This window comes from Lissotriton vulgaris, chromosome 9 (assembly GCF_964263255.1).
Source record: "Lissotriton vulgaris chromosome 9, aLisVul1.2, whole genome shotgun sequence".
In the NCBI taxonomy this organism is placed as follows: Eukaryota; Metazoa; Chordata; class Amphibia; order Caudata; family Salamandridae; genus Lissotriton; species Lissotriton vulgaris.
The window spans coordinates 609,090,623-609,111,120 of NC_141697.1; positions in this window are offsets into that span (position 1 = coordinate 609,090,623).

Sequence of the window (20,498 nt, forward strand, 5' to 3'; positions counted from 1 at the left end):
ACCTGGCAGCTAAAACCTGGAACTCACTTCCCCCTCACCTTCGCCTTACTCAGAACCAACTAGCATTCAGAAAGCAACTTAAAACGTGGATATTTGACAAGTAATTCCCCACCCTTCTGCAAGCGCCTTGAGACCCTCTGGGTATGTAGCGTGCTATATAAATTTATTGACTTGACTTGACTAAGGTGGTTATATTATGGTGTATGCAAGGCAACATCTGCACATTCTTCCCCCACACAAGTATCATATACAAAACTGGCAGTATCAGTACAAGGTTCTCTTGCACAGTACTGGTGTAGTAAAGGTGGAAGCAGCAGTGGAGGCTTCACTGAAATGGAGAGGCAACTCTTCAGTGGATGTGCAAGTTTGTCTAACTCAGAACAAAAGTTATGTAGAACATATCACACACACACACACACACTTTCATAGCAGCCAATAAAACGTAATTCCCTTCTCACAGCAAAGGGAAGGACAGCTAAGTTTTTTATTTACTGTTCAGCTGAACAAATATACAAAAGTGCCAATACTAGTTTTTATGTTCTCTCTGTTATTGTGGTCTCTGACCATCATCTAACCCCTTTTGCAGACGGACTCGATCTCGTATTTCCCTGAAGGACCAAAAAAGGTTGTAAGAGGAAGGGAGCAGGGGGTACACCAAAAGCATACTTAGGGCACGGACCAACACACTGCAAAAATACCAACATGCCAAAGCCCATCTCTCCCTGCTTTTTAACCCTAGCCATAAGAGGTGTAAAGGTCTTCAAATACACACGATCCATCATGTATAGTGCATTCGATTCTTTAGCAATTAAGGAAAATCTACAACTCCTCTCAACATGAACCTACCCACCACTTCAGACAAAATGGAAACGCACACCTCGCACTGATGGCAAATAAAGTTATCACCCCTAATTAATAACTGGAACATAAAGAAATGTATACAGCACCTACTGCTAATGGTTGCAGGCAAAATACCCTCCAGTAATTGCCCCACCCTTCATTACAGATAATAATCAAATACAAAAACACACAAATGTGCTACTGTTTTTTTTCACACAGGGTACATCTTTAGCCAGAAACGGTTTGGGGGTAGATTGCTAAAATATAAATCCATAGTAATCTAGGAACCAGTTAGGTTTTAATAACTTACAAACACTCTTTGGGAGTGAGCCTTTAGCTGGAGTGCAACTCCAACCAGATCACATCCCATATATCCGGAAAAAGGCAGAGGAAGAAGACATTAGGAATGTTGAAGCACCATGCTAGAGTGCAGGTGTGAACTAAGCAATTACAATTCTGGTGGCAGCAGGTGTGTGAACTCACTGAGCTATTTATCTTGCTCATGCACCCTGTATTCCCATTCCTGTAGGGGCTCTGTTCTACATTGTGAAGGATAAGTGATGGGGTTTACAGGTTCTTCGACCTGCACTTGAGTGCTTAGCACAATGTAAGTGTGCCATATGCACACACACATGTACATTTCAGGGGTGCAGCAGGGTGTCTTTGAGACACCCCTGCACCCTTGAAATTATTCTCAATTTGCGAATTCGCAAATTGAGATTCGCAAATTAAGAAATATTGCACATTCATTCCTATGGGCCTCCTGGCCCATAAAAATGCATGGGAAATTATTCCTTAATTGCGAATTTGCAAATTGCAAATTCGCAAATAAGGAAGACTAAGAAATCTCTAAAAAATAGCGATTTTCTACATACATTCCATTTTGCGATTTCTAAATAGCGATTGCTTAAAAATCGCTATTTAGAAATCGCAAAATGGAATCTTGATGCATCTGCCCCAAAGTCAGAGAGACGGCTGGGAAATGTAGGCCCTGTGAAAACTGACTTTCTTGTTTGAGCACAACATGGAGCTTGTCATATATCCTTTACACACATTCAGCAAGCAATGTAGAGGGTGCGGAGGGGGCCAGATCTCGGAGCACAGGGCCACACAGAGTTAAGCGAACGAGAAAACAAACAAATACAGGAACCTACATCTGATTCCTAGAATGAGGACGGCACCGGATCAAATTACAAAGGGCAGAGGGCGAAATGACAAGAATGAAAACCCCTCTCCTCCCTCACCCAACCTAGTGAATGCTGAAAGTGTGTTGCATTGAAATGATGTTTTCCTGCTCCTTCATGTGCAGCTTTTCTGAGGCGTTGAGATGCCCTGCATTTCATGACCTTCGGAAATGCACAGACATTCTATTTTTTTCTTCTGCAGAGTGCCCGTAAGCCAACCAATAGTCATAATTTAATATCACCCAGGACCCCGTCTAATAATAAAAACACACTCTAGACATCACCAATTCTTCATACACAGACCCACTCATCTTAAACTATCCCAAAATACATGCACAGTTGCCCACACAACCATAAAGACCACAAACTTCCTTTTGATACAGACTTCAGTTTCACTGGCAAGGTATGTAGTCTAGTGTCAAAATTGTTAACTTGCGTTCTGAAAAAAAAAGTCTAATCCTGAATTTCTCTTCAGGCGATTTTCGATCCTGACGAAACGAGTTGACCTCCCAGTTGACCTGCCAGTGTTTCCTGAAAAACAAGCCAAATGAGTCACCGTTCACAAACAAAGAAGTGACACACAAAGTCTTCCACACTGACAGGTGGCGCGCATACACCTCTGTCAGAAAAGACGGATGCAACAGACTCATGAAGGCTTACAGTAGACACCATGCAGCCTCACAATTAACATTGTTACAATCCCGGGCCTCACCACCGCTATCCAATACTCACTGTCAAGTCTCTTGCAGGGCTGTGTCTTGGTGTTCTCGTCAAAGCACAGATTATTAAAAGTGACGGCGGGAAGACACCCCATTGCAGCAGCTGGTACCTCAGGCCCCTCTGGGGTTAACTTGCGTGCTGAAATGCTGAGTTGCTGACAGCGCTCAATTCATGTTTAAAAGAGGCAGGGGCACAGATTGTTCCTGTGCCTGGTAACATGATTCCGAAGCAGGGGAGGGGAGCGCGATCCGATGCTCATGACTATCAGAAGCCTCGAAAAGTTCTCTGAGTGTCTGTGCGCCCCAGAGCGCCCGCAGCGCCGATATTTATTATTTACCCAATTTAATGTCTACTTGTCCCTCGGACAAACTAGACATTAAATCTTCTTGCCCATCATAAACATCAACATGGTTCGGGCGATATGATTTCCCCACCCCTGTCACATGATTATTACTTTGAGCGCCATCTTTGAAAGGTGATCGTATATGATCCCCATGATGGGTTGAGCGGCAATGGCCGCCATCTTGGAATGGATAATAAAATAGCAACAAGCTAACCTATCCCTAAGCTAATGTGCCTTTGGGAAAAACGGTCAGCCGGGTGTGGGGGTGCGTGGGTATGTCAACGGTGACGGCATGCTTACACAAGTGAATAGTGACTGGTGACACAATTAACATTAAAATTAAACTAGCCCCATGTGCCAGTTCTTTACAACTGTATTTATCTTTTAGCATGATGCATTCACTTGAGTAAATCGTCAGAACTGTTCAAAGCCACCTCTCTTTCCTGGGTAGAGGTATTAGTTCTATGATGATATGGTTCATTCAGAGTAGTGTGATCCAGTCCTCACTGCGATTAAGACCTGTATGGATGGTATTAAATTGTATGATGGATTTCAGTTCTTCCCGGTTCAGGAGTTGCTGCAGATTACCTCCTCTCTGTGGCAGTTTGACGGATTTCAAGATAGTCCATTTCAAGTCGTCTGCCGTGTGTTTCATACTGGCAAAATGTTCTACCAAGGGGGCATTCGGAGTCCCACATCTTATGCGGCTCCGATGCTGGCTTATCCTTGTCTTTACTTTCTGTGTTGTTTGCCCCACATACATACGGGGGCAGGGGCATAAAACTGCATAAATTACATTGCAGCTATTGCAATTTGTAAAGTCTTTCATGTGAATTGTGACATTGTTGTGACTAAAAGTGCGCCCCTCAAGTGTCAAATCACATACAATACATTGTCCACATTGGACATGCCCTCGCAATGGTGGTAGACCCCAATTGGACTCAATTGTGTTATTTGGAGGTGGTGCGGGTAGAGCAGCCCGAATAAGGTGGTCTTTTATGTTTTTGCTCTTTTTAAATGCAAACAGGGGTTTATCAAGTACTAGCTGGCCTGCATTTAAGGTTGGCCAATGTCGCAGGATTGTTTTGCGGATTTTATTCGAAATTGGAGAAAAGGTTGTAACACAGGCAATCCTCTCTGATCTCTTCCTAGTCTTTGGTTCTAAGAGGACTTCTCGGGGACAGTACCATGCTCTTTTTGAGGCATTTCTGACTAGTCTACTTGGGTAACCTCGAGCTTTAAGTTTTGAACATAGGATACTGGCCTCCCTGAAATAGTCAGATTTTGATGAGCAGTTCCGCCTGATGCGGAGGAACTGTGAGTAAGGGAGTGAGTCTTTAAGAGCTCTGGGACGGTTACTGTCGTATCTGAGTAAGGTGTTACGTTCAGTTGGTTTTCTATAGAGGCGAGTTAGTAATTCGCCTTCTTCATGGTAGATTGTTAAGTTCAAGAATGGTATCTCGGTTTTATGATGGGAAAGAGTAAACTGCAAATCGTCGCAGTTATTGTTCAACCAATGCAGAAAGGAATTTAGAGTCCTTTCATCAGAGTTCCAAATCAGGAAAATGTCATCTATATAGCGTCGCCAGATCCCAATGCTGGGTCTAAATGGGTTTGTATCCGATAAGATTGTGCCGGTCTCCAGTGCATCCATAAACAATATGGCCAGATGGGGAGCAAAAATAGATGCTAAAAGATAAATACAGTTGTAAAGAACTGGCACATGGGGCTAGTTTAATTTTAATGTTAATTGTGTCACCAGTCACTATTCACTTGTGTAAGCATGCCGTCACCGTTGACATACCCACGCACCCCCACACCCGGCTGACCGTTTTTCCCAAAGGCACATTAGCTTAGGGATAGGTTAGCTTGTTGCTATTTTATTATCCATTCCAAGATGGCGGCCATTGCCGCTCAACCCATCATGGGGATCATATACGATCACCTTTCAAAGATGGCGCTCAAAGTAATAATCATGTGACCTGAAAGTCAGCCTACAAACAAGTCTCCCAAACTCGCTACAGGGAACCGGCATCGAGACCGAGGATCCCGTGTACACGCAAGTCGCATCTCTGACTTGGTAAGTAGCGCAACCCAGCACCCCTGCCTTGTTGTGGCCCGAAGTCGAGTCGCGCATTGACTCGCTCTCTTTATTTAATTTCAGCGCCCGAGCCCCACATCGATGGAGCCACACATGTACGGCCATTGAAGCCCTACTCTAACATCCCCGGATATCCCTTGCCCATTGTGGAACAAAGGTCGGTTGTTCATCGCCTTGGGTGTACCGCTTCAGATCAGACCCAATAGCTCAAATAACTTACAGTGGTTTCGTCTTTTAATTTCCTTTAGTGCGCAAAACCAGGCTTAAACGGGAAACCAGTTTCTCAATTCAAAACTTATTATATTTGGATTTTAACAAGGACCTCCTGGCCTAGCAACTAACGGGTAGGAATTTAATGTAACTTATTCACGTACCCTACTGTCCATCAGGCCACCAGGCTCATACTTTATGCTTTGCTTTATTATACCCACAGTTCGGCCACACGCCGTAAACAAAACTCCAGAGAATTATCTGAAGGTCTACGTAATTCAGGCTTGGCATCCTTTCCTTTATCCGAGAGCTAAATACCCATTTCCGATATTTTAAACAAGGTCCCCTTGGCATTAGAGAAGTACAGTGCTCGGCTCGCCCACTTAAATCACTGAGCCATAAGCACTACCTACCAACACGCTCTGCATGAGCCACCTCAGTCACTGTTACCGCACGGTTCATATCTCAGGATACCACCAAGCTCTGTATGAGCCATCTCAGTCACTGTTACCGCACAGTCCATACCCCATTACACCATGCATGTCACTGCGATTCCGAATGTTGTCAAAGTAATACTTCATGTTTAGTAACTTGGCACGATCACTCTGCACAAATCAAACACTGCGATTCCGGTTGTGTTACAAAGATGACAGACATGCGAAAACTGCTCCTCAGTTGCACTCTTTAAACTCTTGTATTTTCTTTGTTTCTCCTAAACAGAATTAAATATGCCTGAATGTAAACAAGCCCAAGTCCTGATGATGATCCCATTTATTTAATTGAGCAAAAGGGATCGAAACGTCGACACCCATGAGTGGGCATACATTCACTATATTATAAATGAGATTGTGTATGTTCTACTCCAGGCGACACTGTCATTACTCTCTAACTTGCTTACAGTGCCCTGTACTGCTCCTTTCTTTTGCCTGAAAAACACCCCTTTCACTCTGTTCTCATTTTTCTCTTTCTTTTTGGTTCGGCACAGGCTTGTGTCACGCTATTTGTGTAAAAATATAATGTATATTTGACATTGTTTCTTTAAATAAATTCCTTGTCCGGCTGGGCAATTTGACCATAACGTATAGTTTTCCATTGTGATCTATACTGTATTGTGATGATTTTGAATGAGCTAGGAACCTTTGTTTTCCATAACGTAGTTATACCCATGGTTCTTAGCTACCCTCTGGGTTCCCCTTGTTTCTAAAAAATAATTGTTCTAAGTAGGCCACCATGTTGTTCCCTTCCACTTTCTCCGTAAGGCCTACGATGTGTAGATTGTTACGCCGTGCTCTGTTTTCGGCATCCTCCGCTCTGATTTCTAGCACTTGTACTCTTTTCTCCATGTCAGAGAGCCTCTGGTAGGCTGTTGTCACCTGGGGTTTCAGTTCCTACACTCCGTTGTTGAGACCCGGTCTGCAAGTTTTCGGTGGTCCGCTCTCAGTAGGCCCAAGTCTTCTTTGAGGGTATCAATTTTGATTACCACATGGCCCGGAGAATGTCCAACAATGATGGGTCTTCTGGCGTCTCTTTAGCCGTATTTTGACCCGTTGTCCTCGTCGATGTACCCCTCTGACTCTTCTCCCAGCGGTTCTTGTTGGTCTTGCTCACATCCTTTAGTGGGTTTCCCCATTGTGAGTGCCTCCTTGCGATGGGAGCCGTGCAGAGTACTTTTTTTATGTTCCCCCGGTTGCTCTCTGCAGGCCGTGACTCATGCTCTGGCGCTCCCCACAACCAAGTCCAGGAATGTGTTCTTTGTTGATTATGGGCTTCCTTCGTTCTCCAGCCACTATGTACTCTGGGCGGAGGGCCCTGTGTTTGGTTCAGATATAGGTTCTGCTCAGGGATTCATCCCGGACAGTCCTAGCTCCTTGAGCCCACTTGCACCTTCTCGGTCGCTCCTATTCACTGTTTTCAGATCCCTGGCAGGCTTATCGAGGGCTCACCCTGTTCTAATGCTATTCCTGCCCTCTCCTTGGGTGTTCACTGTTACAGCCCCAGTGCTCACAGCACTAGGTCAGTCCTTCTCTCCCCTTGTCTTGTCCCCAGCTTGCGATCCTCGGCTCGCTCACCGCCTCACGATGGCTGTTGCTGTTTCTGCGCTGGGCTGGGAAGTTAGGTCTCTGTTGGCTGAGGGCCAGACTCTCCTAGTATGTCCCGCCAACTGATTTAGTGTGGTAATATTTTGCGCCCTGCACCAGAAGTCTCCTGCTTTTTGGTGGCCCACTCCAGGGTGGTCGCTGGGCACTCTGCTGATGTGGGGATGGTTCTGTGACCTGCACTCTGGCGGCGCTGCTCTCCTGGTGCTTCAGCCTCCTGTGTGTACCAGAGTTGTTCCTCGCTCTCTGCCCAGTTGTCCTTAGGGTGACTTGTGTGCTATGCACTCTCAGGGGGTGTTCACACATCGCTCCAGAGCTCTCTGATCGCGCGTTCCCCCCTTAGTCCTCTTTTCTCGCAGCACTCGCTGGTCCAGAGTCCAGGGTCCCACTTGCAGGCACCTTGATCAGCTCTCTGCAGTTCGAACTTCTCTCCCTCCTGTGGGTCTGCCCGCTTCCCTCTCACTGCAGGGACTCACCGGTGGGCACCGTAGCCTGTTACTTTCCCCCAAGACTGCAATCGGATTCAGCCCAGCTCCAAGGTCCCCACTGAAGTAGCCCGCTCCCACGGGCCCGTCTCCTGTGGCCTTGTGGCTTCTCTCTCCCGGTCAAGCTGCTGGCCTCAGCGTGTCCCACACCCTCTCCCCGCGGGGGCTCAGTGGTGGGTGCTATGGGCTGCTCGTGCCCCAAGGATCTGTGCCAGTCTCAGCTCGGCCCTGCAGGTGCCATTTTCCTCTTGCCTCGCGCTCTCATCTCCAGGGCCCGCAACTTGCTTCGTCCGCGGATCTCTGACCCAGACGGCAGGCCGTTCGCTTGCCCCTCGTGTCTGGAGCCAAGGGGGGGTCCTTTGTTCACCTCTGGCCCCCCACGATCTTCAGGATGGCATTAGAAGGGGGATGGCCGGTGGGAGCTTGGATATAAGCTTCTTCTGCCATCGTTGCCAAGCCACTCCCCCTACACTGTAAACCCCGATGGCTTATGATTGGAAATTTATGTCCTGGAACATTAGAGGACTGGGGCAATATTGTAAGCGGCAGAGAGTGTACTCTTATTTGTGTCAGTGTGGGGTTATAGCCTTCCTACAGGAGACCCATACGTGGGGGCCCTGCTTGCCCTATTTGCCGCATAGATAGTGGGGGCAGGGATTCACTACTTCATACTCCAGTTATTCTAGGGGGGAGCTTTTATTTGGGTGGCTCCCAGGGTTCCGTTTGTAGCAAAGTAGTCAAAGATAGGCCTCAATGGCTGCTATGTGATCGTCTCTGGGACACTGGACGCTAGAGATGTGTGTCTGGCGTCCATGCAAGAAGCAATTATAGTGATGCTGCCTAAGCCCAACAGAGACGGTTCAACGGTGTCCTCCTATCGTCCATTATCAATACTCAATGTGGTTGTTAAAATCCTCATTAAGATTTTGGTCACAAGATTGTTGGCATAGCTACCCCAGCTGATAGCGAAGGACCAGTACAGGTTTATCCCAAATAGAAATACCCTCTGTAATTTACGAAGATTGTCCCTTATACTGCTTTTGCCCTCTTTGCAGGATGACCAGTATGCGTTTGCGCTGCTGGACATCAAACAAGCTTTCGACTCCCTTTCTTGGGAGTTTCTCTGAGAGGTGTTGCGTAAAATGGGCATAGGGGAGTGCTATAAAAGATGGGTGCTATTTATTAACAACTAACAATCAGAGTGGACCTAGGGTAATAATAAGTTATCAGAGACAGTGGTCCCTTTCCAAACTGAGTATAAACATGTAACCACAATGCTGAAATCAGTACTGGGTCTAAATGTGTTCTGTGCAGAAATGTTTACAGATTTATTTACAAGAAGTAAAGCATAAATAATACAGAGAAACAAAGTGAGCTGAACGTGATGGGGTAACTGGAAATCAACAGATTTCCGTACCTCAGGCATAACCTTAAAAGTGACTTAGTGGTAAAAATAAGCAATAGCAACAGTCACAATATCAAGGACATCTTGTGCTCTGCATAAATTAACAATACAGGTAGCAGTCAAGATGTGGTTGTTGACGATGTTTCTATCCCCAACAAAGGTTATGGGATCATCATCAGGACTAGACAATCAAGAAGTTGCCTAGATAAGGCAGGGGAGACGGATAATGGATGGGAGGAGGGCAGGAGGCATAGAGGAGGTAAAGAAGGCAGGGGAAAGAAGGGGGAAGGGGAAAAAAGAGAAAAAGTAAAAGGAGAAGAGAAACAGGGGAAAAAGGAAGACAAGAATTAGTATGGAGGTAGGAGGCTGGGTGGAATGATGTACTTACATCAATATAATAAGCCTACTTCGGCTGAGGATGGGCAGCTAAGGCAATTTGCATTGCACATGGTGAGTATAATCAGATCTATGGTAGGACGGTGATGCTGAATAAATTGCAGTGAAAGAAAAGAAGGTGCATAATGTAAAAGCGATAATTATCTGCTGGGAAAGCTGTCTGACCCACGGTGGGGGAAGCAGAGTCTCCACGGAAGGATATGAGAACAAGCTTGATAAGTCACGAAGAGGAGAGCACAGGCACGTCCAGGGTGGCTGCTGCGGCTGTGGCAGGGGTACAATAATGTCTGGAATAGGAAAACATACAAGAGTGAATGAAGGATTAATGCGAGGACTAGTGTAACGTCTGCAGTAGAGGTCAGAGAATGCTTACCGGGTAATTGTTGGCAGGAGAGGACAGTGTGGACACCACAGGAATCGTGTGGGAACAGGGTGATGTGGTTGAGGTAGGGTGTCTGCAAGAAAGGGTAAGGGGTGAGGATTGGGGGTCAACGGTAGAAGAACTAGAAAGACGAAAGCCTCAGAGGTGGCAGGGAGGTCAGGTCATGTCATAATGAGAATACACTGAGACCGCACCACCCGTATCGTGGTGGGCTGGGGTAATGCGGAGATACACCTCCGATCCGTCACGGTAGTTGCGAGGACACCTGAGGTTGGGGCCTGAAATAAAATGATATAATAAAGGACGAGAACGTATAATTATAGGGATGAGAAGAACCAAGATTGTTTGGCAGCCAGGTGTGGGAACCAGGGAGAGCTGCTGTGCTCACCTGTACCGTGCTCTCCAGTCTTGGAAGATAGGCGACAATGTCATTTGCCGATGGGTTCCAAGAAACTTGAAGCAATGGAAGTATTCGCCGGAGTAGCATTCCGGTGTATGCGGAAGTAGTCGGGCCGGAAGTTGCGCATGCACATTAGTATACAGCTAGTGCAGAGATGTGGCAGGCTGGTAGGGGGAGCCATCTTGGGTGAGGTGTGTTATTATGCGGTGGAGCAGGGGGAAGGGGGAAAAAGGAACATTGTTTACTGTGGTAAAGATATCCAAGGCCAAAGGGGGTTCTCCCTCTCTGTAGCTCGCCTCCTTGCCCCCGGCGAAGGGGGGATCTCGTGGGTGTGGGCAGATGGTAGATCACAGCGCGGTCACGGCCCAGCGAGCCCGCCGCACCCGTTGTGGATCAGGACCCACTACTTTGCAAGTCTCTCGGGTCCCGCAGAGACGATGCGGCCTAGTAACTCAGACTCGCACTAGTCTCCAAAGGCTCTAGCCCGAATCGCCGCCAGTTTTTTCGCTGTGCTCTGCAGTGTCTCCATTGTGGGAGTCCCCCAGAATCCCAGTTGCCAACTATAGTTATGGCACAGTCCCCGGTACTCTTCGGCCACAGTCTGCCCAGGCTCAGGTCTGGGTGGGTCCCAGGGGGTTCAACAGGGGGCATCTTGGTGCTGTGCTGCACTTGTGGGGAAGCCAGAAGTCTCCTGCACCGCAGCCGGGCTGTAGCCTTCACGCCGGCTGCCTCGTGGCTCTTCCTGGCCGAGTTAAACAGCCGCTGATGGGATTTTAGGCCTCAGGGCGGTGTATTTTGTCATTTTGTCTCATGTCCGCTTATTCGGGCATTATGGCTGTAGCACCCACTTACTGTTTGGGGATGATCACCAGCCCAGATCAAGGAGATGGGGCGGGGGTGAACGCCCTCACCTGGCACTGTCCCGGCAGTCCAGTCCTGTAGTATCGGGTTCTCAAGGCCTACATGTTCCGAAGATAACCCACTTACATTGAAAGAACTATTGGCACGGAAGCTGTAAAATTCAAAGAACAAGTTTATTAAGACCCCATGGGGTGGTGGTACATTCCTACAGCACCCTTCGGTAATGCAAGAAGTATCACACCGAACATCGGTGTGACTCGGTCTTTTATACAATATGCAGGTAATAAAAAGATAGGCGGCACAAAGTTACAAGGCATTATGTACATATATGGTCATGTTTTGGAATACAGCCAGCTTATTGGAGGGTTTCAACCCCGCTGGTCAGTTTGGCGGCACATTCCTGAGGACGACTGGTCAGTGAGAACTGCGCATGTGTGGGTTGACCAGTACTAAAAATAGCCTGTTGCTGGGCAAACTTCAGTGGTCAGTGGTACGGACAACGGACTAAAGGGCACGCTAGCCACGAGGCCGCTTATGGTCTAAGATGGCCGCCGCAACATTCAAAATGGCGTTTTCATATATAGCCAAGTTAAGGAGGAAAACGTGTAGATTCAGCTAATCGCTAACGCGGCCATGCCAATTACGACAGACGACCCTTTTAGCGTTTAGCTGAATCTACCTCATAGTGAACATAATCAGGATGTTCGTCCTCGATGTCTATTAACATTATTTGGGTCACTTCTTTATGAAGCATCATTTTGTCATGGGCAAGAGCTCGTCTTGATGGTATACAAGCTGAGAGGCACATAGAACACAAGGCCGGGCCACATTGGATGCATAGACATACAAAAAATAGTGCCCCCACAATTATACATAGAATCGTTAACAGTTTCCAGCCCCAAGCAGTAAGCATTGACCAGAACCATCCTGAAAGTGTCCAAGTTCCATTGTCTGGGTGTATCTCTGCTGCGATTTTATGGAGTTTTGATATGGCATCATAAACAGATGGAGAATTGTCCGGTATGTACATACACACAGCAGCTACTTCCGATAATTCTGCATGCCCCCCCACGGTCAGCTAGAACTACATCCAACACCATCCTATTTTGGAGCGTAACTATTCTAGAAATCTGGAGTTCCTCGGTGATATTTCCTAGGGCAATGGCAGTGTCATTCGCTACAGCCTCGACAACACGTGTCAGTCGTCTTATTTTCCGGCTGTTCAATGCGGCCCCCACGAAGGAAAATAGTCCCAAATTGAAGTCCACATACTGTTGTAAGGCAGTATCAGTCTGATCTATGTCATCCAGAACAACAGTCCGTTTAACTCTATTCAGGACAAAATCGTGGTACAAGATGTAGTCATTGTGATACATTGGAGGGGCAATGAATACAGGGGGTAGCACAAACGATACATAACACGTGCCCAACCATCCCAATGGAAGCTGATGATAACCCTTCGTTCCACAAATGAAATACGTGTTTCGAGATGCTACAAACGAAATGCCATTCGGGCTATCAAAAGTAAGTGTGGTGTTACATTCACTTTTCCCTACCGCAATCGAACCTTTATTTCTGATACACAAATCGGCTTTAGTAGCAATGACATTAATGACATGTGAGCTGGATACATTGATATTGCGTTGATTGCTGTACACGCGCGGGGCAGATACGTTGTCGGGCCTGTACTCTTCCCATTCAAATCGAGTACCCTCGGCCCGTGGAAACCCATCCTTGTCGTGGGAGCATATTTTATTCAAACGAAAAAGCACCCCCCCTTTTGTTGGCCATCTCAAAGTAAAGAGGAGGGTGTACCAGGCGTTGCAGGATCCATTATGCGAGAACGGGAGTGGAATGAGTGGGGTGCCCCCTCGCTTCTGGTGCCCCGGTAGCATCCCACACACCCAACAATTAGAAGTATTAGTCATATTATGCGTGTGATGAAGAATCTGAATAAAGCTGTTATTCAGATAAGTTTGCCGATGTCGTTCTTCATGGTAGGGTAAGGTAAAGTGAAAATGTTCAGATGGAGCCGGGGTAGTCGGCAGCAAATGTTCACGTGCAGGTACCACAAGTTCAACTACCCAGGCTATTACAGCTATCACCACAATAGTCAGGACAAAGAGAATGGCACCTAATATTCGTTTATCTCGTGATGCCGATGATGCCATAGTTCAGAGAAAGTTCTTACAAAGTCTCAAATAGTTCGAATTATTCACAAAGTCTCAAATACACATGTATGTATACCTAAAAAAAAGAAAAATACGGTGCTGAACTCCGAGGTAGCCGTTGTTTTCTTCTCCGGGCCAAGACGGGTGTCGCTACACTGGCAGAACTGATCCCCCCCCCCCCTTGGAATTCCCGATCTCCGTTTCACAAACCTGGAGCGGTAACCAACCAGTCACACACAAAAAAAACAAAAATTCTTCTTATCGGGGACGCAGGTTGTAGTGCTCTCGTCCAGCAACAGCGTGGTCCGGGAAGGCTCCCTCAACTTCGGCCGACGTCACAGCTGGGCTCTTTTCTTTCTCCAAAATCTCTTTGTAATCAGTCAGCACAGCGGGAGTCACCAGATCCGGAGAGACACGGCGGCAGTGTGTCGAGTGCACCCACCGCTTCCTGTTGGTCACTCGTACAGCGGTCCGGGTTGCCAGGAGGACCTGTTCGGGGCCCTTCCACCTTGGTTCTAAACTGCTCGCTCTCTCAAACGACCGGATCATCACGTGGTCGCCAGGGCGAAGATCATGGCCCTCTCCAGTAGAGTTGTCAGGGAGCGCTTCTCGAACCTGTTGATGAATAGAAAGCAAATCATTTGTTAATCGTGCCAGATAGTCGTTCATCATAACACAAGGCACATCATGTATTAATCGCGGCTTAGGCACCCCCCAGATATTCATGGGGCGCCCAAACACCACCTCATATGGTGTGAGGCCAGTTCTTGAATGGGGTACTGATCTAAGAGAGAGCAGTGCTAGCGGCAAAGCATCTGGCCACTTCAACGACGTGGATGCCACAATTTTGGCCAGTTTAAGTTTCAATGTAGCATTATACCGCTCAACCAGACCTGCCGACTGAGGGTGGAATACAGCGTGGAACTTCTGCTGAATCCCTAACCCCTTCAGTACATACTCCACAATCTTCCCAACAAAATGAGGCCCATTGTCTCTCCACAAAAATTTGCAAACTCCAAAGCGAGGAAAGAATTCCTTAAGCAACACCTTAGCCGTTGTTAGGGCTGTGTTGTCTTTCGTGGGGAAGGCCTCAACCCATTTGCTAAAGGCACATACCACCACTAGGACGTACTTCAGGTTGTTGCAGCGCTCGAGTTGGATATAATCCATTTGGAGTACCTCAAATGGTGCAGAGGGTGGAACGAACCCTCCTTTCGGAGTATGGGTCCCCTTTCCAGGGTTGTGTTGTAAACACACCAGGCAGGTCTGCACTACTCTCTTAGCAGTATTAGCAATCTCGGGATGTTCCCAAACTCGTGTTAACAGTCGAGTGATTGCAAGAGCTCCGACATGCGCCAATCCATGTGTCATCTGGACCATCGCCTGCAAGTAAGCTGCAGGCAATTTCCATTTCTCCATGTCTTTGCTTCTCCAACAACCTTCATCATCTAGTACCCCATCTGCTGCCCATGCCGCGAGTTCTGATTCAGTAGCTGATTTCTGAATATCTAGGATTTCTGCTCTAGCATCGCTCCATCGCTCAGCCTGTGATTGCGCCACGTACATGGGGGAGTCAGTTCGAGACATAGCCGTTTGTCTCGCTATACTGTCCGCAAAGGCATTTCCTTGACCCACTTTATCAGTGATCTTTTTATGGGCGCTACATTTTATTATTGCTACTTTCTTTGGACAAAGCAGCGCATTTAGGAGGTCACGCACTAATTCTCCGTGCATAATATGAACTCCATGAGAAGTCAAAAACCCACGCTCTTTCCAGAGTAGCCCAAAGTCATGCGCTACTCCGAAGGCGTACCGGCTGTCTGTGTAGATATTCACACATAGGCCAGCACTCAATTCGCAGGCTCGTGTTAACGCTATCAGCTCTGCTGCCTGAGCCGATTTCTGTGGTATTCTAGCTGTTTCTACCACCGTCTTAAGTGTCGTGATCGCATATGCTGCGGAAGTCGTACCATCTGGCAGCCTCAAACACGATCCATCAACCCACAGTTCCCCATCCACATCTGGAAGTGGCATATCCTGTAAGTCGACACGACCCTTTGTCTGTTCCTCAGTCAGGAAAACACAATTGTGATGTTTTTCTTCCTGACCCTCCTCGACCGGATAGGGCAATAAAGTGGCAGGGTTCAGGGTAGCACATCTCTTCAGTGTGATATGTGGCGCCAACAGTGTAAGCTCATATCCTGTCAAACGTGCGCTCGTGAGATATTGGGTTTTTGTTTGATTCAACAGGGCATCCACTGCATGGGGGACTAGCACCAACAATTTGTGCGATAACACTATTCCCTCACTCTGCCGTATAGCTACTGCTGTTGCTGCCACTGCTCGAAAACACCCAGGTAACCCTCGTGCTACAGGATCAAGAAGGGCAGAGAAATACGCACATGGCCTCTGCTTATCCCCGTGTGTCTGCACTAACACTGACAAAGCGCACCCATCTTTCTCGTGCACGTACAATGTGAAGAGTTTCGTGTAATCTGGTGTACCTAACACGGGTGCAGAGCAAAGGGCTTGTCTCAATTGCTCAAAGGCATTCTGACATTCATCTGTCCATTCAAGGGGCATTGGTGTAGTTTTGGACAGTAACGCTAACAAAGGTTTTATAATGTGCGAAAACCCCATGATCCACTGTCTACAAAAGGACGTTAAACCTATGAAGGCACGTACATCTCTCTGCGTGCGGGGGACTGGTGTGTCTAAAATCGCCTGAATTCGATCTGATGTTAATGCACGCCCCTCCTTAGACAAAAGATGACCGAGGTAGGTCACCTTGGGTCTACAGTATTGAAGTTTTTTCTTAGAAACCTTGTGATTATTCTGTGCCAGAAAAGAAAGCAACGCAATCGTACTCTCCTCACATTGTACATAAGAATCTGCTGCAAGCAGAAGGTCATCCACATACTGGATAAGGACAACCCCAGACTGTAACTCAAAGGAATCAAGCTGTCTTTTCAGAGCCTGGCTGTAGATACTCGGGCTCTCAGTGTAACCTTGGGGAACACAACAAAATCTATACGATTTATTATTTAACGTGAAGCCAAACAAATATCAGCTATCAGGATGGACGGGGATAGAAAAGAATGCGTTTTTCAAGTCAATTACACTAAAGGTCGTGGCCGTTGGTGGCACCAATGTAAGCAAGGTCGTAATGTCGGACACCACCGGATATTGGGGAATGACAATTTTGTTGATCTCTCTCAAGTCAATAATAAACCGATAGACTTTGTCGTCAGTATCTCTTTTAAGGATCGGAAGAATAAGGCTATTACAAACATTATAAGGAACCTCCTCCACCACCCCCGCAGTCATCAAATCTTGAACAATGTGCGTCAGGGCAATTTCACCTTCCCTCGAAATCTTATACTGTGGTACCCGTGGCAGAGAGGCCCCCTCCTTAACAGTAATATGAATAGGTGGAATACGCATCTCTCCCACATCCGTGTCTGAGGTCGCCCACAACGTGTGCGGGAGAGAGGCCAATGCTTCATTTATTTATTTATTTATTTATTTATTTATTGACATTTGTAGAGCGCGGCGAATACCCGTGGGCGTCTCGGCGCTAGTTAAGGGATGGATCAGCAACTGGGTAAGAAGATATACAAGGCTATTGGTCAAATAACCACGTCTTTAGCTGTTTGCGGAATGTGAACAGGGAGGGACTTGCTCGGATATGTGCAGGAAGGGTGTTCCAGAGTCTAGGGGCGGCAACCAGGAAACGCCTGTCGCCCCAGGTGACTGTTCTAGTGCAAGGCACAGCCAAGAAGTTCTGAATAGAGGAACGAAGAGATCGGGTTGGGACATGATGGAGAAGATTCTGTTTGAGAAAGTGGGGAGCTTGATTATTGAGTGACTTGTAAACAATACAATGCGATTTGAATTTGATACGGCTGCGTATCGGGAGCCAATGGAGATCCCTAATGATGTTTGTAACTGGTGCGAACTTGGGGATCCCAGCCAGCATTCGTGCGGCTGCATTTTGGATTGACTGCATCTTATTTGTCACTCGGACTTGGGCATTTAAGAATAGAGCATTACAATAGTCCAAGGAGGACAGGACTAGTGAGCTGACCAGTGTTTTCCCGGCCGTGTTCGGTAGGAAAGGTAGTATTTTCCTAATCATTCTCAATTTCATATGAGCTGAAGCCGCAGTTTTATTCGCATGTGCCATAAAATTGAGGCCAGCATCGAAGATGACGCCTAGATTTCTCACTTTGCTAGCTGGACTCGGCGGGGGACCGAAAGATGGTGGCCACCAGACAGGTGACCAGCCCGGGGAGAGGTGACCGAAGATGACCACTTCCGTTTTTTCTGAATTGAGTTTCAGACAATTCGTGGCCATCCAGTCACCTATTGCCATCATTCCTCTCGTGAATCGATTGGCCACTTCCTCCCCGTCCCCTTTGATAGCCAGTACCAATTGGGTGTCATCGGCGTAGGAGGTCAGGCTCATCCCAAATGCTTTGATGACATTTGCAAGGTCCGACACGTAGATATTAAATAGTGTCGGACTCAGGGATGAGCCTTGAGGGACCCCACGCGGCAGAGACACCTTCGATGATTGGTAGGGTCCTAGAGATACTGCTTGTGATCTATTGGCCAGAAACGATACAAGCAGGTCCAGAGCAGTTTTCTGGACCCCCAGTCGTTCGACACGGTCGACTAAGATCTTGTGGTCGACCGTGTCGAAGGCCGCCGAAAGATCCAGCAGTACCAGGAGTGCTGTCCCCCCCTGGTCTCGTATGGCTCTGATGTCATCCGCAGCCTTTAGAAGGGCAGTTTCCGTGCCATGACATTTGCGGAATCCGAACTGGGTGTTATCAAGCAACTGGTGCTGCTCCACAAATTCCGACAGTTGCTGATTCATGGCTTTTTCTATTACCTTAGCCAGGAAAGGAAGACTGGCTATCGGACGATAGTTTTTCAGGTCATCTTTATTCAAATTGGCTTTCTTTAAGAGGGGTTTGACCAACGTATGTTTCAGAGAAGCCGGGAAAATTCCGGAGCTAAACATAGTGTTGCAAACATGAGTTATAGCCGGTATCAACGTGTCCATAACTGGCATAAGAGCATTCTTAATCGTGAAAAATCTGTTCGGGTCTGGGTAATTGTCATTTAGAATAACCTGCACCCCTTCAGGAGCACAGCGTATTGTTGCTCGAAAATATTTAAGCAAATCAATGCCCAGGATATTATCTGGGGTATAAGGTGATAACAGAAATTGGCCAAAACTAAAAAATTTGTCAAGACAAAGTGCAAGAGGCTTTGTGTCAGAACCCGTCATGTGGATACGCTGATGTGTGGTTCAACCTCGACCCAAAGTAAAGTCCGAAGGTACACAGATTCATCATGGTCGGAGAGGGTCCGACTCTGGAGAGACAAAATGGCTGCCGCGGTGCCTTGGTGCTGTGAGGTTGACGCTCTAGTCGTTTAGCCTCGTTCTGGTGCGGAGAGTATGAGCGGGACGTAAGTTCTAGAAACTACGCACTTCACCTGAACCGTTAGAGAAGAAGAACCTGTGTGCGTACTCTGGTGAATTCCTCGAACCCTTAGTTTAAGTATCCTGGTTGTAGTACTCCATTTGCGTTTAGCGCGAGTGTCGAGGAAACGTTGTTACGGCGTATTAATTCAAACGCGTAATAACCTGCCCTTTTCCAAGTCCGAGTTTCCAGCAGTAAGAGAACCTCCGAAGAGTCGTCGAGAGTATAGTGAGTAAAGGTGATTTCCTGTGGAGAAGAAGATTTCAACGAGTAAGAGAGTCAGTCAGCAACGGAAAGCTAAGTGTCGAATAACAAGTGTTTGGCCAAACTGAAGATATTCGTAGTGACGTAGTTTACATTGTCAAGTGCATAACTCGAACTTCTAGAACCTGTGTGACAAAGAGAAATCTATTTCTTGAACATTGAGTGAAAAGAGAAACGAGAAATCTATTTCTTGAACATTGAGTGAAAAGAGAAACGAGAAATCTATTTCTTGAACATTGAGTGAAAAGAGAAACGAGAAACCTATTTCTTGAACATTGAGCGAAAAGAGAAAAGAGAAATCATTTCCTGAACTTTGTATGAAATAAGCCGGAAAGAAGGATTACCAGAACATTCCTCCTTGAGTCAATTGCTAGTGTAAAGACTATCTATAAGTAAAGACTTGTTCCAGGTTTCCAACTCTGAGCAACTTTACAGAACCCCCTTAGCAGCGTCCTCGATTAGTTAGCCAAGTAAGTATGTTAAAGGAAATTGGCTCAGGGGTGACCACAGAATAGTATTAGTAAGGAATTAACCCATTCGCTCTTGTCTCCCCATACAGTAACGACTAACTAGACGAGAAAAACCATATCCCATAGAAGAGAAGCAAGGTCCAGGAAAATATTAAGTGAGTTAAAGTAGAACCCGAGAACATCAGAGTCAGAGTAGTTTAGGAGGGAAAACTAATGGTGTGCTCCTCTTACAGGTTTCTAATACACAGACATCCTGAAGGAAGTTGTCTGAGGAAACTTTCCGGACCAGTCTCTTCTCTGTTTGTTATTTTATCCACACCCCCTTCCCGGAGGATGATGTAGGGAGGTTCTTATAGACCTGCCGGCATCGTCTCTTGGGATTCGGGTACTAGCATCTAGTTCCTGAGCCTGAATCATCTCTACTCCCGCGCAAGTACAAGCCAAGGTGATTACATATCAGGTAATGCTTGGAGCTCTGACAGAGTGAAGTGCCCAAGTATTTTTTGCACCTGAGCAGAGATGGCCGAAGGAATAGATGTTCAATCGTTAGGGACAATCCTAGACGCAATCCACAAGGAACTGGGAGCAGTAAGGGAAGAGAATCAGAATTTAAAACAAGAGGTAGTTAACGCCCGAAAGGAAACAGCCGAGTTAGCCCTGAGGTTACACAGAACT